Source organism: Cyprinus carpio, chromosome A1 (genome assembly GCF_018340385.1).
Source record: "Cyprinus carpio isolate SPL01 chromosome A1, ASM1834038v1, whole genome shotgun sequence".
NCBI lineage: Eukaryota > Metazoa > Chordata > Actinopteri > Cypriniformes > Cyprinidae > Cyprinus > Cyprinus carpio.
Window position 1 is genome coordinate 32179532 of NC_056572.1, and position 14133 is coordinate 32193664.

At 36.3% G+C, this 14133-nt stretch overlaps 1 pseudogene; it reads left to right on the forward strand.

Moving 5' to 3' along the window:
* The first annotated feature begins 1906 nt into the window (after positions 1–1906).
* Positions 1907–13920, forward strand: LOC122146070 (annotated as a pseudogene).
* The last annotated feature ends 213 nt before the right edge of the window (positions 13921–14133 follow it).

Here is a 14133-nt window from a genome sequence, read left to right on the forward strand (position 1 = left end):
GTGTTTATTAAATAGTAAATACCCCTTTGTGGTTGGAAGGAGGAAACTAAAAAAAATTAATTTAAAGAAAAAAAAAAGCTAAGGGTTTTATAACACCCATTTTTCCCAAAGTATTAAAACGGCCTTTGGGGGGATACTAGGGTTTATTTTAAATAATGCAATTATCATCAGCACAAGGGTTTAACTGGGAGTTTAAAGGGAAAGTTTCAAAAGCTTTTTTTATTTTTTTACTAAAAAATTTTTTGTGTCAAAAGTGTGGTTTTTAAAATGAATGGTTTTGAAACAAAAAAAACTTGGATAATTTTTGTAAATTGTTTTGTCTAAAAACATATTTGTATTTATTTTTTTTTTTTATATTTTTTTTTTGGTACGGTAAAACAAGGGACCACACATACATGCTTCGACAGGAATCAGCTTTTTTTTGTGACGGGTTAACTATAATAAAACAAAGGCAAAATTAAAAACAAATTAAAAACATGTAAATTTTTTCATCAGAAACACTATTTAAAATAATTAATAATCCCAATCAAAAAACAGTTTAAAAAACTGTTTAATTTGTATTATATAATTTACAATGCAGTTTGATTTATTTTAAAAAAAAAAAATTGTTGTTTTTTGTTTAAAAAATTGGGTTTCATAAAATAATTTTGTCAACAGAAAAAGGGGGATATTTCTAAAAAAAAATTCCCTCCCCAAGATTTTTTTTTGTTTTTAAAAAAAAAAAAAAAAAAAAAAAAAAAAAAATTATATATTAAAGAAAAAAAAAAAAAAAAAAAAAAAAAAATTATATATACATTGATTTTTCTTTTTAAATTTCCCAAAAAAATTAACGAAAAAAACCCTTTAAAATAAAAAAAATTTTTTTTTAAAAAATAAAATTAAAAAGGGGGGCCTTTAGGCTACCTAATAAAATTTTTATTTAAAATTTTTTTTTTTTTGTAAAAATTAATTTTTTTAATTAAAATCAAAAACCCAGTTTAAATCAAACAATGCTATTGGGGCAATTTTTAATTTTTTAAAAAATTTTCACATAACGCAAAAAGTGCTACAAGTTAACAGATATTTTTATCAGCACACTACAAATATTTTTAACCTTAACAGCTTTAAAACTGTATTAAGTTGAATAGTTATTAGAATTTTTTATATATACTTTTTTAAGAAACAATAAAGTTTATTTGTTTGTTACTAATGAGTTCGTACCGTAATTTTGCAAGAGTAAAACCTATTTCTCTTACCCAAAAGAAAGGACATTCAACAAAATTTGTTTTTAAATAATAATTTACAAACCGTTTTGTTGTTGTTTGTTGTTGTTTGTATAATCAGGCCTCAAAAAGATATTTCACGCATGATTTTTCTTTTTTTTCATTTTGCAGCAAAAAAAAAAAAAAAATGAACAGCAAAGACAACATTTACATGAATAAGACCAACAATATATTTTAAACAATAGTAAGTATCCAATGATCTATGTATTAAATGAACTCAAACGTATTACACATTTTGAGGTCTTACAAGCAAGTGAATTTTGAGAGTTCAAGTGTCTATCAACATCTTTATGAAAAATAAAAAATAAACATATTTATTATTTAAAACAATTAGGAATGTAAAACTGTAAGATGATAATAACAATAAACGCGCATACATGAGTTTGCATTTCACTTGTAGACAGTAAGAATGACATCACGCGCGTCTGAAATCTCGCGATAGTTTGTGGCCGGGCCCGTTTTGCGGGAACAGTGTCAACAGAAAAGCCGGGGGCCGTGAATGACGCGTGGTGAGATTGCTCTATTTGGGCAATATTTTGAAACTTCCCAATCAAACCTATATACTTTTTCGGCTTTTCGGCCTGTTTTTAAACGTAATTACTCGTGTACATAGAGAAACAACGGACATTATTAGCCAGCACATCATGTCCATCAAAAGAAAGCAGCCGTGGAGCAAGCAGCAGCAGCGGGAAGAGCCGAGCCAACTCGACCCGGCCGTCCGGCTGATGTGAGTGCCTCTTTCCCCATCATTTCCCACTTATTAATCACTCCCCAGTTCACCTGGCACTTTAAAACACAGACTGGTGGAGCTGGAAACCAGGGGCCGACGCACCATCCGATCTTGGCTCTAAAGTGCAGCTGAAAGTTTTTGTTAGCATGTATTGTTCCGGCTCAGATGAATAGATTAGCCGATCGGCGACCATTTTCACACTCATAACAACATCTGATCACTTTTTACCCTGGATGGAGTTAGACAGATGTGCGGTTTAATGTGTTGTTACCGTCTAATTAAACATCAGTGGTGTTGTTGTTATTCTGCTAACGTTACTTTTAAAGCGCTACTTTATTAAATTAACCATACTTCGCTTTATGAGTCAGGCAGGTACATTTTTATGGCTTGAGCCTGCAGTTATCCAGGTGCACTCCTCTTCTTATTGTAGACTTGATTCAAAATAAAAGTTCCGTTCTGTGTGTAGTGTGACTCTAAACGGGGAATTACCCGCCATCGGATCGACGAGATGCCACAAAAGTCACCGCACAATGACATTTATTAGACGTACGTTACTTTTAATATAGCTTACTTACGTTTGTCGTTTAGGCGTATTTTAACCTTCACAACGTGATATGACATTTTTGTTACCTAACGTGTCGATAGTTTGAGGTCATTTGTATAACATAAAATATCAATGCGTCGCATTAAAATGTATGTTTATCTTATACTGATGAGTAATTGTGCTCCTCGGTGGGCGTATCCCAGATATTGTCCAATCCAATGCTTTATGAGTGTGAAATATCCTAACCTTTAAAAAAAAAAAACAAAAAAAAAAATATATATATATATATGATAATTTTATTCTGTCTCGTTCTTTTTTTTTTTTTTTTTTTTATATGGATATATATGTACATGGTGAAGAGATATTTTTTGTGCATGGTTTCAAAATGCATATATTTTTTTTTTTATAAATGTGACCACTTTATTTTTTTTATTTTAAATTCATAAATGCTGTAAATTGGGATGGAAAGTATTCACAATATGTACGAAAGACTGTCCGTCCTTTTGGGAAATATCAAATTAACAAGCTGTTCTAGTGCTGTTCAAGCTTAAATTACATTATTGATTCTCTTTAAGGATGATGCTTCAGAAAGCGGTCAAGATGAAGCATCGGATACAGCAATGGATAGTGAAGCGCAGTCGTCATCACCTCCCTCGGCAAAGGAAAAGGACCAGCCGGGTGGATATGAAGAAAAAGTGGTAATGCAGTTAGCCTTCCATAAAAAATCAAAGTTATTTGAGGTATAAAATGCAATATGACGGTTATACAAGAATGGTCGATCCGTACTGTAGATGTGACGTTGTGTGTATTGTTTGACTTCTACTTGCTTTGTTTTCAAACAGAAAACAGACCGGACCAACAGATTTGAGTACCTCCTGAAGCAAACTTGAAGTGTTTTGCTCATTTCAATCCAACCAGCTGCCCAGGAAGACCCCACTTCACCTCTAAAGAGAAGCCGGGCCGCCCTCGCATAAAAAAAGATGAGAAGCAGAACCTGCTCTCTGCTGGAGCTGTGAGTTTGCCCACACTGTTCCAGCAGAAGCAGAAGTTGTTTCCCATCTGGTTTCTCCATAAAGATCATGCTGCCAGTGATACAGATGTTTAACACTTCATATGTTATTAAAAAGTCAATTTTCCCATGGAGCAAAATAATGGAAAGTTCTACTTGAGGGGAACACTCTTTAATTAATTTTAAATGCAGTTTTACAGCAAAAATATTATGCTGTTTTTCTTATACTCAGTTTTGTATTTTAAAGTATTATTTTATGTAATTTCTCTCTTAGTAATAGTTTGTTTTGTATAAGTTTATGTTTTTAGTAATTAGGTATTCGTCCTAAAAGTCCTATTATATTATATATAAATCTTGATTTTGTGTCCAAGTGGTGCATCCTGCAAATGAGCAGTAGCAAAACTGGGAGGTTTTCTTTTTTAAATCACAGTATAAATTGAAATTGCAATTAGATTTTTTCCTCATAAATCATGCAGCCCTAAGTACTGCACTTATTATCTGTTTAATTCTGTTCTTTTTTTAGTAACCGCCACCTTCCGACTGAGCAGGAGGAGCGAAGGAGCTGCTGAATGATAACAGCAAGGCCACCAGCGTTGCACACGTTTTGACGATTCGCCTTCCTGTGAGTTAAACGCACAGTAAAAACCCTCCATCTCTTTTATAAACACTTAGAACAGGTGTGTTTATAACGAATGAGGTAAAAAGGCTCTGTGGTAGTTTTAAGGAAAGCTTATTGGGCAAGAAAGTTTATCAACAGATGTGAAAAAAATGGCAAACTGAGAAGACTACCAAGTACGTGGACTGAACTGGCTCATTTCTTTTATGAGAACGGAATCAACGGGTCCTGCTGATGAATGGTATGATCCACCCATCGATTACATCGCCTTAGTGAGTAATGACGAAGTATATAATCCTTTACATGGAAATGGTGTTTAGCCGTTTAAATGGTGGATTCCAAGCCTGTTGAAGTTATGGAAACTCCCATAGTCCATCTTTTCTTTTTTTATAGTTATAAAATATTTCAGCACTCAGAAATTGGTTTTAATCTGTGCCCATTACAAATGGCTCACACTTCTTGTTGTCTTTCGTCCCATCAGGGTCTTGAGTAAAGACTCTACAGACCATCTCTCTTGCTGGCTACATGAAGAATTATGAGAAACATTCCCTGAACTCACATGGTTCTGGTGGCCCACATCCACACTGGATAACTGGGATTGAACGAGTTCAAGAGTTGGGTTGCCCGCGCTACGAGCTGTCTGCCTCGTATCCCACGGGGACAGGAGTTGAAATGAGGAAGCAGGAAATGGATTCCTGGGATCGTATTGGTTTCATTAGAGTTTAAAGCGATCCATTAAACTGGTCCCATCTAATCAGACTTTCTGGTTGCAAGAACGGCTTTTTGTCCGGGACACGCTGCTGCCGGCCGAGTGGATGGGTTGATGCGTGACGTCCTATGCGATGGTTATCATCGAGAGGGTCCGTTTTCAAAAAAAGTTAAACTGGAGATATCTGAATGATTGATGAGGCTCACCGTATCAAGAATGAGAAATCACAGTTTTGCAGTGGAATCCATCTTCCATCTGACAGCCGTTTGATTGATTGCGAGTCCCCGGTTTCCTTTTAGCCTAAAAGAAAACTGGTAAAGTGTGTTCTCTCCGCTTTGCAGAGATTGGGAGAGAGTTCAAAGACCACAAATCGATTTGCTCCTGCTGCCTGACTGACGCCCCACTTACAGAAACCACCTTCACGAGCCTTTGGGCGCTGCTTAACCTTGTCCTGCTCCTGACTTCTTACAATTCATCAGAGTTGCCACTTCTTTCTTGCATATTGCCACAAGAACTCGTGGCATAAGCACTTGTTTTGAATGGTGTGTAAATCTTTTGAAATTGCCTGTAATGACTGCCTTTTGTTTTTGTCAGTTTTACTTTTGTGCAGGTTTTGGATTCCTGGTGTGACACAAATAACTGGCTGGGAGACCACAAAAACTGTGGAACGTCTGCATACTGCTGGAGTACATTTGGACTTTGACTACTATGGTAGACATTTTAAATCTTGAATCACATGTGAATTACATGAAAACGTTTGTTAAAATGTTGTACTTGGCTCAAAAGGAAATTGTACTAATATTTTGGGAAATGTTACAGTAATATTTTGGATTGAGAAATCTACTCATTATGGTCTTAATTATTTGGCTTAATATTTGAATGTTTTTCCAATATTAATGCAAAATTTTAAAATAGTATGTTTTTAAGTGATAAATTGCAAAAGGCATTTTTATATATTATATGCTTCACATGGTATTTAAAAGATGGAGAATATTAAAAACATTTAAAGTGAGAATCGATTTAAAGAAAAAGTGTATTAAAAAAATAGGTTTGAGTAGATTTTAGCAAAACGTAAACATTTAAAATGAGAATAGATTTAAGCAAAACATGTCTTTTATTTTTTAAAGCATAAAATTTATTTAAATAGTGAGAATGTTAATAAAAAAACATTTAAGTGAGAAAACTTTAAGCAAAACGTGTATTTAAATAGGAATTAAAAAAAATTATTAAAATATTGAAAATGTTAATAATAAAAATATATAAGGAGTGAGAATAGATTAAAGTGGATAAAGGGAGTTGCTAAACTTTTTTTTTTTTTTTTATTTCAAAATATTTATTTTCATGTGCATTCCAATTAATCTCAATCAACTGCAGTCAGGTGATTTGATTAGGTAAAAAAATAACTAACAAATACAGCTAACTAACACAATAAAATACAATCCAAAATATAACAATTTAAAAAAAACCATGATTTTGAAAAATAAAAATGGAGATATCTATCTACAGATATATAACTTGCAACTAACAAATCTCTTAATGTTTACAGGTACTTCCCGTCCATTCCTGCTGAGGCGTATTTCAAAGCCGATGTGGAGAACGTCTTCAACTCCCCAAAAAGGAAATCAAGATGTATATTGGGCTCAGCAAGATGCAGAGAGAATGGTAATATTTTTTATTAAATTTACAGCATTGTATGGATGAAATGTGTTTCTAGGTTTGGTTTACCAGGAAGTTTTTAGAATAAATAGCTCAAAGTATCGGTCATCTAAAGACAACTAATGAGCTACTTATATTTTCTTTAGGGTAACAACCAAGATTTGGATGAAGGACATTGACAATTCTGAACTCTGTCTGTGGAAGATGGATAAAATGCGTCTGTTGAACGTGCTGATGCAGCTCAGGAAGTGCTGCCAACAAACCGTACTTGTTTGATATGGAGCGGAGCCTGGCACGCCCTACAACACCACTGACCTCCACACTGGGTGGTCAACAGCGGAAAGATGGCGGTACTGGACAAGCTGCTGCCAAAGCTCAAGAGAGCAAGGTGATCCGCCTTTACAGTCCGTCACTGCTTCGACAGGGAGATAACGGTAAATTGTCTTGACATGTTGGTTTTAAACCATGCTTCGTTGTTTTTTTTTTTCTCTGCCTTGCAGGTTTCCCGTGTGCTGATCTTCAGTCCAGATGACCGGGTGCTGGACATTCTGGAGGATTCTTGTATGTGGGCGCAACTATGGTTACTGGCCGTCTAGATTGGACAGACCTCCTCATGAGGAGTCGGACAGGTGAGACAGTGATTTGAGTCATAGCTAGGAATGGGGCCTTCTTTCATAACTGAAGAGCTCAATGATAAATAAACACAAAAACGAATGTTTCTCATAACCTTCTTTAGATCTCCATCAACGCCTTCAATGAGCCCACCAGCTCGAAGTTTCTGTTCATGTTGAGCACCATAGCAGGAGGGTCTCGGGATCAATCTCTGGCCAATGCTGACGTCGTCATCATCTACGAACTCGGACTGGAATCCTCAAGTGGATCTTCAGGCTATGGTCACTATGCACACTGATTTAGTTTTTTCTATCTAGGTCTTGTTCTAGTGATGTTTAGAACTCGGTGTAGCATATTGCGTTTCCTCCTCTGCCGAACTCTTCTCCAAGCAGCATCAGACTCTTGTGGAATGGAGTGTTGATTTATTTTTCATTGGATTTTCTTTGTCAGGATCGTGCCCACCAGGATTGGTCAAAAGAAAAACCAGGTGCGCGTGTTCCGTTTCATCACGGAAAATTACAGTGGAGGAACAGAAGTGTGGAACGTGCAGAAATGAAGATCCGCTTAGACTCTATTAGTCATTCAACACAGGTAAGACGTGAAACAAATGAAAGCTACTTAAAAATAATATTTGTCCAAATAAATAAAATATAGTTTTTATAAAATGATTAGTCTCTATCTATATAATATTTTATAAAATAATTATTCTCTATCTATATAATATTTTATAAAATAATTATAATTTTTATATAATTATAAATTTACACAATTATTAGTCACTTTTTCCTTAATTTATATATATATCTATATATCATATATGTATGTATATGTGTATAATTAAAATATTTTATAAATAGTTGAGTATAATCTATCTAATATTAAAAAAATATAATTCGAGTCTCAATTGTTTTTTTGATAATTAAATTTTCACATTTTTTTTAATTACTGTGGTTTTTGTTGTTGTTAGTTGTTGTGTTGTTGTGTTATTATTTATGATCTATTATTTTATTATTATTACCATCATCATCATCATCATCATCTTGTTTATTGTGTTTTAAGTAGTATGTTACAACACTGTTGCTTCCCAACAGGCAGGATGGTCGATCCAAACCCTAGCAAATCTGGGCAAAGCTTAGATTGCTTTCACCATCATTCGACAGTGGTTGCCACGCATGCTGTTCGCCTCTAAGGAGAGCGCGAATCAACCGATGAAAGAACATTGATGCCATCTTGGAGAGAGGAATGATAAGAAGGTCGGACCTGATCCAGGGAAATGACTTACACAAAGCTGAACTGGAGTCTAAAAAAAATGTATCGGTTAACTTAGAGAAATGCTCTTTATGAACTTTAACTAATGGTTACTTTAAGGACGATGGAGATGAAGGAGAAGTGGCCAATCTTGGAGAAAGCTCGCTGAGGAACTTCACCATGGACACGAGAAACAGTGTGTACAAATCTTGAGGGTGAAGATTACAGAGAAAAGAAAAAGTTAGTGTATTACGAATCAAATCGCAACGAGTACTTGTCATATAGTGTTGGCGGTTGACAAACGATAGACTGATCTGAAATCCTTCTCCCTAGGTCCATCACTAACTGGATTGAGCCACCCAAGAGAGCGCGCAAGGCCAACTACGCTGTGGAGGCTTTACTTCATAGAGGCCCTTGCGTTCCGCGAGCCCAAAGCACCAAAGGTATTATTCACCCTCACGCTCAAATTGTTAAACCCGAGAGCTGTTGGAAACTGGAATTTCTCATGTTCCCGCAGTCCTCCAAGTCCTCACAAACAACCAAATGCTTCAAGATTTCCAGTTCTTATCCACCCTCGTCTTTTTGAGCTGCTGGAGAAAGAGATCGTGTATTACAGGAAGGACTATTGGCTACAAGGTGTGTCTATATCGTTAGCTTCATGTTGGGGGTCCAACAACAAATGTACACTTTTTACACTATTGTTTCAAACAGGTGATCTTGTGGTTTTGTCTCATAATGCTCCACCAATGGCTAACATTTCTGATCAAACCTACAATACTACTGGTGAATTGAATGCAAGTTAACATCACTGTTTTATATTTACAATGTTTTATTCCATGTGAGTTGTTCCAGTCCTTCATTGTCTCATTCGATCCTTCAGTCTAATATGCTGATTCTGTGATGAATAGGACATTCAAAAGAACAGCTTTTATTTGAAACAGAAATCTTTTGTAACATTATAAACGTCTTTACTGACACCTTTGATCAATTTATTACACCCTTGCTGAGTAAAAGTATTAATTTCTTGCACCCCAAACTTTTTAATGTTAGTGTACTTAGTACACGCTCTGTGTGTCATTCTTATTCAAAATCTAAATTAGAAATATGGAACATTACACAAGTAGAAAGGATTGCAAATGAAGTTTCATGGTGATTTGTAACTTTCAGTATGTTCATATATTAACATGCAAGTTCAATGAAGCGGTTGAATCACATGTCAAAAACTCTTCAGAAGCAATTATCCCTACTAAACTTTTCCATTGCATGATTGTCACTGCACTAACAGGTGCCAAGACACCCCGATCTGCCCAACTCGGCCCAAATGCAGAAAGAGTGAACAAGCCAAGATCGATGAAGCTGAAACCACTTAATGAGAGAAGAGAGGAGGAGAAGGAGAACCTCCTCTCACAGGCTAAAATCATTCATGTGTGACGGCCCACTGAGTTAATGCATATTTACTGACACCTTTGTAAGTGTAGATTCAATTCCCAGTGTTGTTTAATAACATTAAACTCCTCTATTCCTAGTCTGAAGATCATGTCAATATGTCTTCTGTACTCAGGGCTTTTACTATCGGACCAAGCGTGACTTTAATCAGTTCATCAAGGCCATGAGAAGTGGGAAGAGACGAATCCGAGAACATCGCCCGTGAGGTCGAGGGCAAAAACCCCCGGAGGAGGTCATGAATATTCTGGTAATGTCAATATACACTCCATCAGCGCACAGCCTCAACCTTATACAGGAAGTGTATGATTAAGATGTGTTTTGCTTGTGTGGCAGCTGTGGTCTGGGAGCGATGTCAATGAGCTGCAGGACATTGAGAAAGATCATGGCTCAGATCGAGAGAGGAGAGGCCCCGAATCCAGAGGGGGACAGCAGCATCAAAGCACCTGGACTCTCAAAGTGAGAGACACTCGGCTTTATTTTATTTATTTATTTTTTATTTATTTTATTTTATTTTATTTTTACACGTGAGTTATACATTTACATACTGAGAAATTGACTTCAGTATTAGCGATTTGGTTTAGGGTTAGTTGCAAGCCTTTATTCATAATTTACTGTAAAATAAGTGTTTCCCAGGATTATAGTTCAGCAGCAGTATTTTTCTTAGATTCACCTAAAACCACAACTTTTTCTGTTATGGTAAAATAACCTTAAAATAAAGGTTAAAACTGATTTCAGGTAGTATCTTTTTTTTTTTCCTTTAGTTTAAGTAACTTAAAATACGTAAAAAACACTTTAAATGATACAAATTAATACTATAGACATTTAAAATTTTTATAAAATAATGATGAAAGCATCCAACAAAATTAGTGAAACTTAATTTAAAGTGAAAATATAAAAGTTATCTAATCAAAATATTAACCAAACTAATGTTGTTGTATATCAATCATACGAAATATTAGATTCTAAAGGCTCAAAATGATTCGTATTGCGGCTTGGCATTTATTATCATTATAATTTATTAGATCAATGTTAATAAACACGGTTGTGCTGCGTAATATTAGAAAAATTACCTGTCGTTTTCCTTAAAATAGAAAGTTCAAAAGGAACAGATTTATTTAAAATAGTGTTACGGAATTTAATTCAGAGGAGGGCTGTTAACTAAAACCAAAACATTATTGTTATTGAATAAATGATGTAAAACTCTATGGGACGCATTTAGTTCTAACCATGAATTTTTTTTAAATAAGTTTTTATTAACATGAAAATAGCTTCAATTATACAAATCCAAAAAAAAAATGTAAAATTTTTTTGGGGGGTATTTAGGGAAAAACGTTGCCATATGGCAACAGTGATCCCACAATGGACAAGGACCAAAAAGTAGTTTTTCTATTAAACTATGATTATCTTTCTGTTAACATTGACCTTTTCTTGTTAGATATTGATAAGATTTTTTATACTTTGGAACTCATGCAAAACCAAAAGTAAGTAGGGGTCCGATCATTTAACCTTCAAAAATAGTACTAAAAAGTCGTATAATAATGCTTGCAAACAACGGACAAAAAAATTCGCTTTTGTACCATATATGCATAACAAATTCAAGCAACTTTGTTATTTGTTACAATCCACAAAGATTCCAAAAACAAGTCTTTTTGAAAGTAGTTGATACAAAGTTAAGTAAATGTATGGTAGCATGGAACATGCACTAATAGCCATGTAGGAAACATGAAAACATAAAAATGGGGGGGGGGTGCGAGGGTATTACGATAGGGGGCTCCCTGAAGTAAAGTGAAAAGTGACAGTCGTGACATTTGTCCAAGTATCGGTAACCCATACTCGCGAATTGGTGCCTGGCATTTAACCATCCACGTGCACACACACACAGCAGTGAGAAGTGAAACACACCGTGAACACACACACCCGGAGCAGTGGGCAGCTATATATCCAACCGAACGGGTAGCAACTGGGGAGTTCAGTTGCCTTGATCAAGGGCACTTCAGCTATGGGTATATGAGGGTGGAAGAGAGGCGCTGTTCATTCACTCTCCACCCACCGACCAACTCCTACCCGCACCGAGACTCAAACCGGTGACTTTGGGTAACTAGTCCAACACTCTGACTTTTAGGCCACAGCTGGCCCCTCCAGTGTGGGTGTTCCCAGTCCTATCACTGTGCACATGTCTCAGTCCAACTCACCGTCACATTCAGGACATCCCTCCAAAACTGCAAAAAAAGCAGTTCCTTTCAGCTGTGATGCAAAGTGTGCAAGTCACATTTGCTGCACTTCATGCGGACGTCCCCCTTCAGCCAGGGTATGTATGCACTTCCCTTTAGTCTCAATGATAAGCAAACTCTGCACTCCTTCCTAGTGCCCTTATCCATAAAATATAGCTGTATTCATTTCTGAAATGAAGACATACTTTTGGTTAATTATAACATAAATACCAAATATACTACAATAAACACGGTCAAATAATTAAATAACTGGATAAGGTTTATTGATGCAACTATCGATAAAAAATCCCAATGGGAAATACCATACGGCAATTTTTGGCCACTGGTCGGTGTGACGGGGGGTTTGCCGAAGGAGGGGGTTGGGCAAGCACCGGGGGCCGGGTAGTGGGTGGGGGTTTGGTGCCATAGTGGTACAGAGTTGTCCCCAGTGATGGGGGGGGGCAGGGCGCTGTGATAGTTCTTAATTTACAGTCGAACTGGCATGTTCGGGACCAAAAGTTTATTTATGATTGAAAAATAATCTAATTTGCGTAACCAAAGATTGTTGCAACAAAAAAATCCCACTTGAGAAAAGATGTTTATAAAATTTTCGGTTAATTAGAGCAATTGTCTGGAGCACTTCAAAACAGGTGGTCTTCTTGGGTGAGGTTGACAGAGGGACAAGGAATTGTGGGAGGAACATTCAGAAATTTGTCATGGTTCCTTAAAAACCGCACCTCATTGGCTACCTTAACAGGCCTGACATTTTAAGTACCATAATGTGATAGTATCGTGTTTTTTCAGAATAACACGGAAATGATTATAACTTTAATTGTTGCCCTATGGCAAACTCCGGTTACCATCGAGGGTTTAAAGCTGATTGTTCAAGGCATTTTCTGTTTAGTGTAAGGTGACCTACTAACATAACTATAAATAAATAAACGAAGAGTGCTAGAAACATATGACAAAAAAAAGCAAAAAAAAAAAAAAAAAAAAAGAAAAAAAAAATTATAATATAGATATATCTATATTTATATTATTATTATTCTTATTATTCTTATTATTATTAATAATAATAATAATAAATAATAATAATAATAATAATCATAATAATAAATAATAATACTCAGCACCCCTCCACAAATTACTAAAAATGTGAAGTAAAGAAAAAAGAACAGTCGAATGCAAAAAAAAACCAAACTATTTTAGTCATACGATGCTATGAGCTAAAAAAAATATACCGGATTGAAAGGCCTACCTGTGTGTAGGTTTTCCTCTGCAGACTTAGGGACGTTATACGGCGCCCATTCCCTCAAGCTCAGGATCTCGTACGGTACCAACACCAGGCAAGAACTACACGAGGAGGAGGAGGAGCGATGGCTCATCTGCATGCTGCACAAACTGGGCTTTGACAAGGGAGAGCGTTTATGATGACTGCTCGCCATGGCATACGCACTCACTCCCAGTTCCCCGCTTTGACCTGGTTCCCTCCAAGTCCCGCACCGCAATGGTGAGATTTGGTGCCGTATCACGAGCAATCATATAATATTCATCCATTCAAAATGTCCTAACACTGTTATGTAACCGCAGGAGCTTCAGAGGAGATGTAACACACTGATCACGCTCATCGAGCGTGAGAACATGGAGCTGGAAGAGCGAGAGAAAGCGGAGAAGAAGAAGAGGGGCCCTCGCACATCTTCGGTGACTTGTGCCAGTCGTATTATTCATCACAACAACCGCTTGGCAGACTGAAGATGAGGCCGCAGAAGCTGGAGAGGAATTTTTTATGACTTGTCTCTCTTTTCCCCCTAGGCCCAGAACGCAAGCAGGATGGGACCTCAGAAGACGCGGCCGCAAAGAAGAAGCTCAAATTTTTGATCAGCGTCCCACCCTCACTTGCTAGGACCTCCAGGTACAGCGATTCTTGCTTTTGTTGTTACGGGTCCCACTCATTACTTGTATGGATTTGCAGCACTGAACCTTGCCTCCAAGTAGCTTGACCTTTTTAACAAGTGTGTAGAGTTGTAAATTAGATCTTTCTTTAGCGGAAAGTGCTACGGCTGTAGTGCTGTCAGTTTTGTATTTATGCCA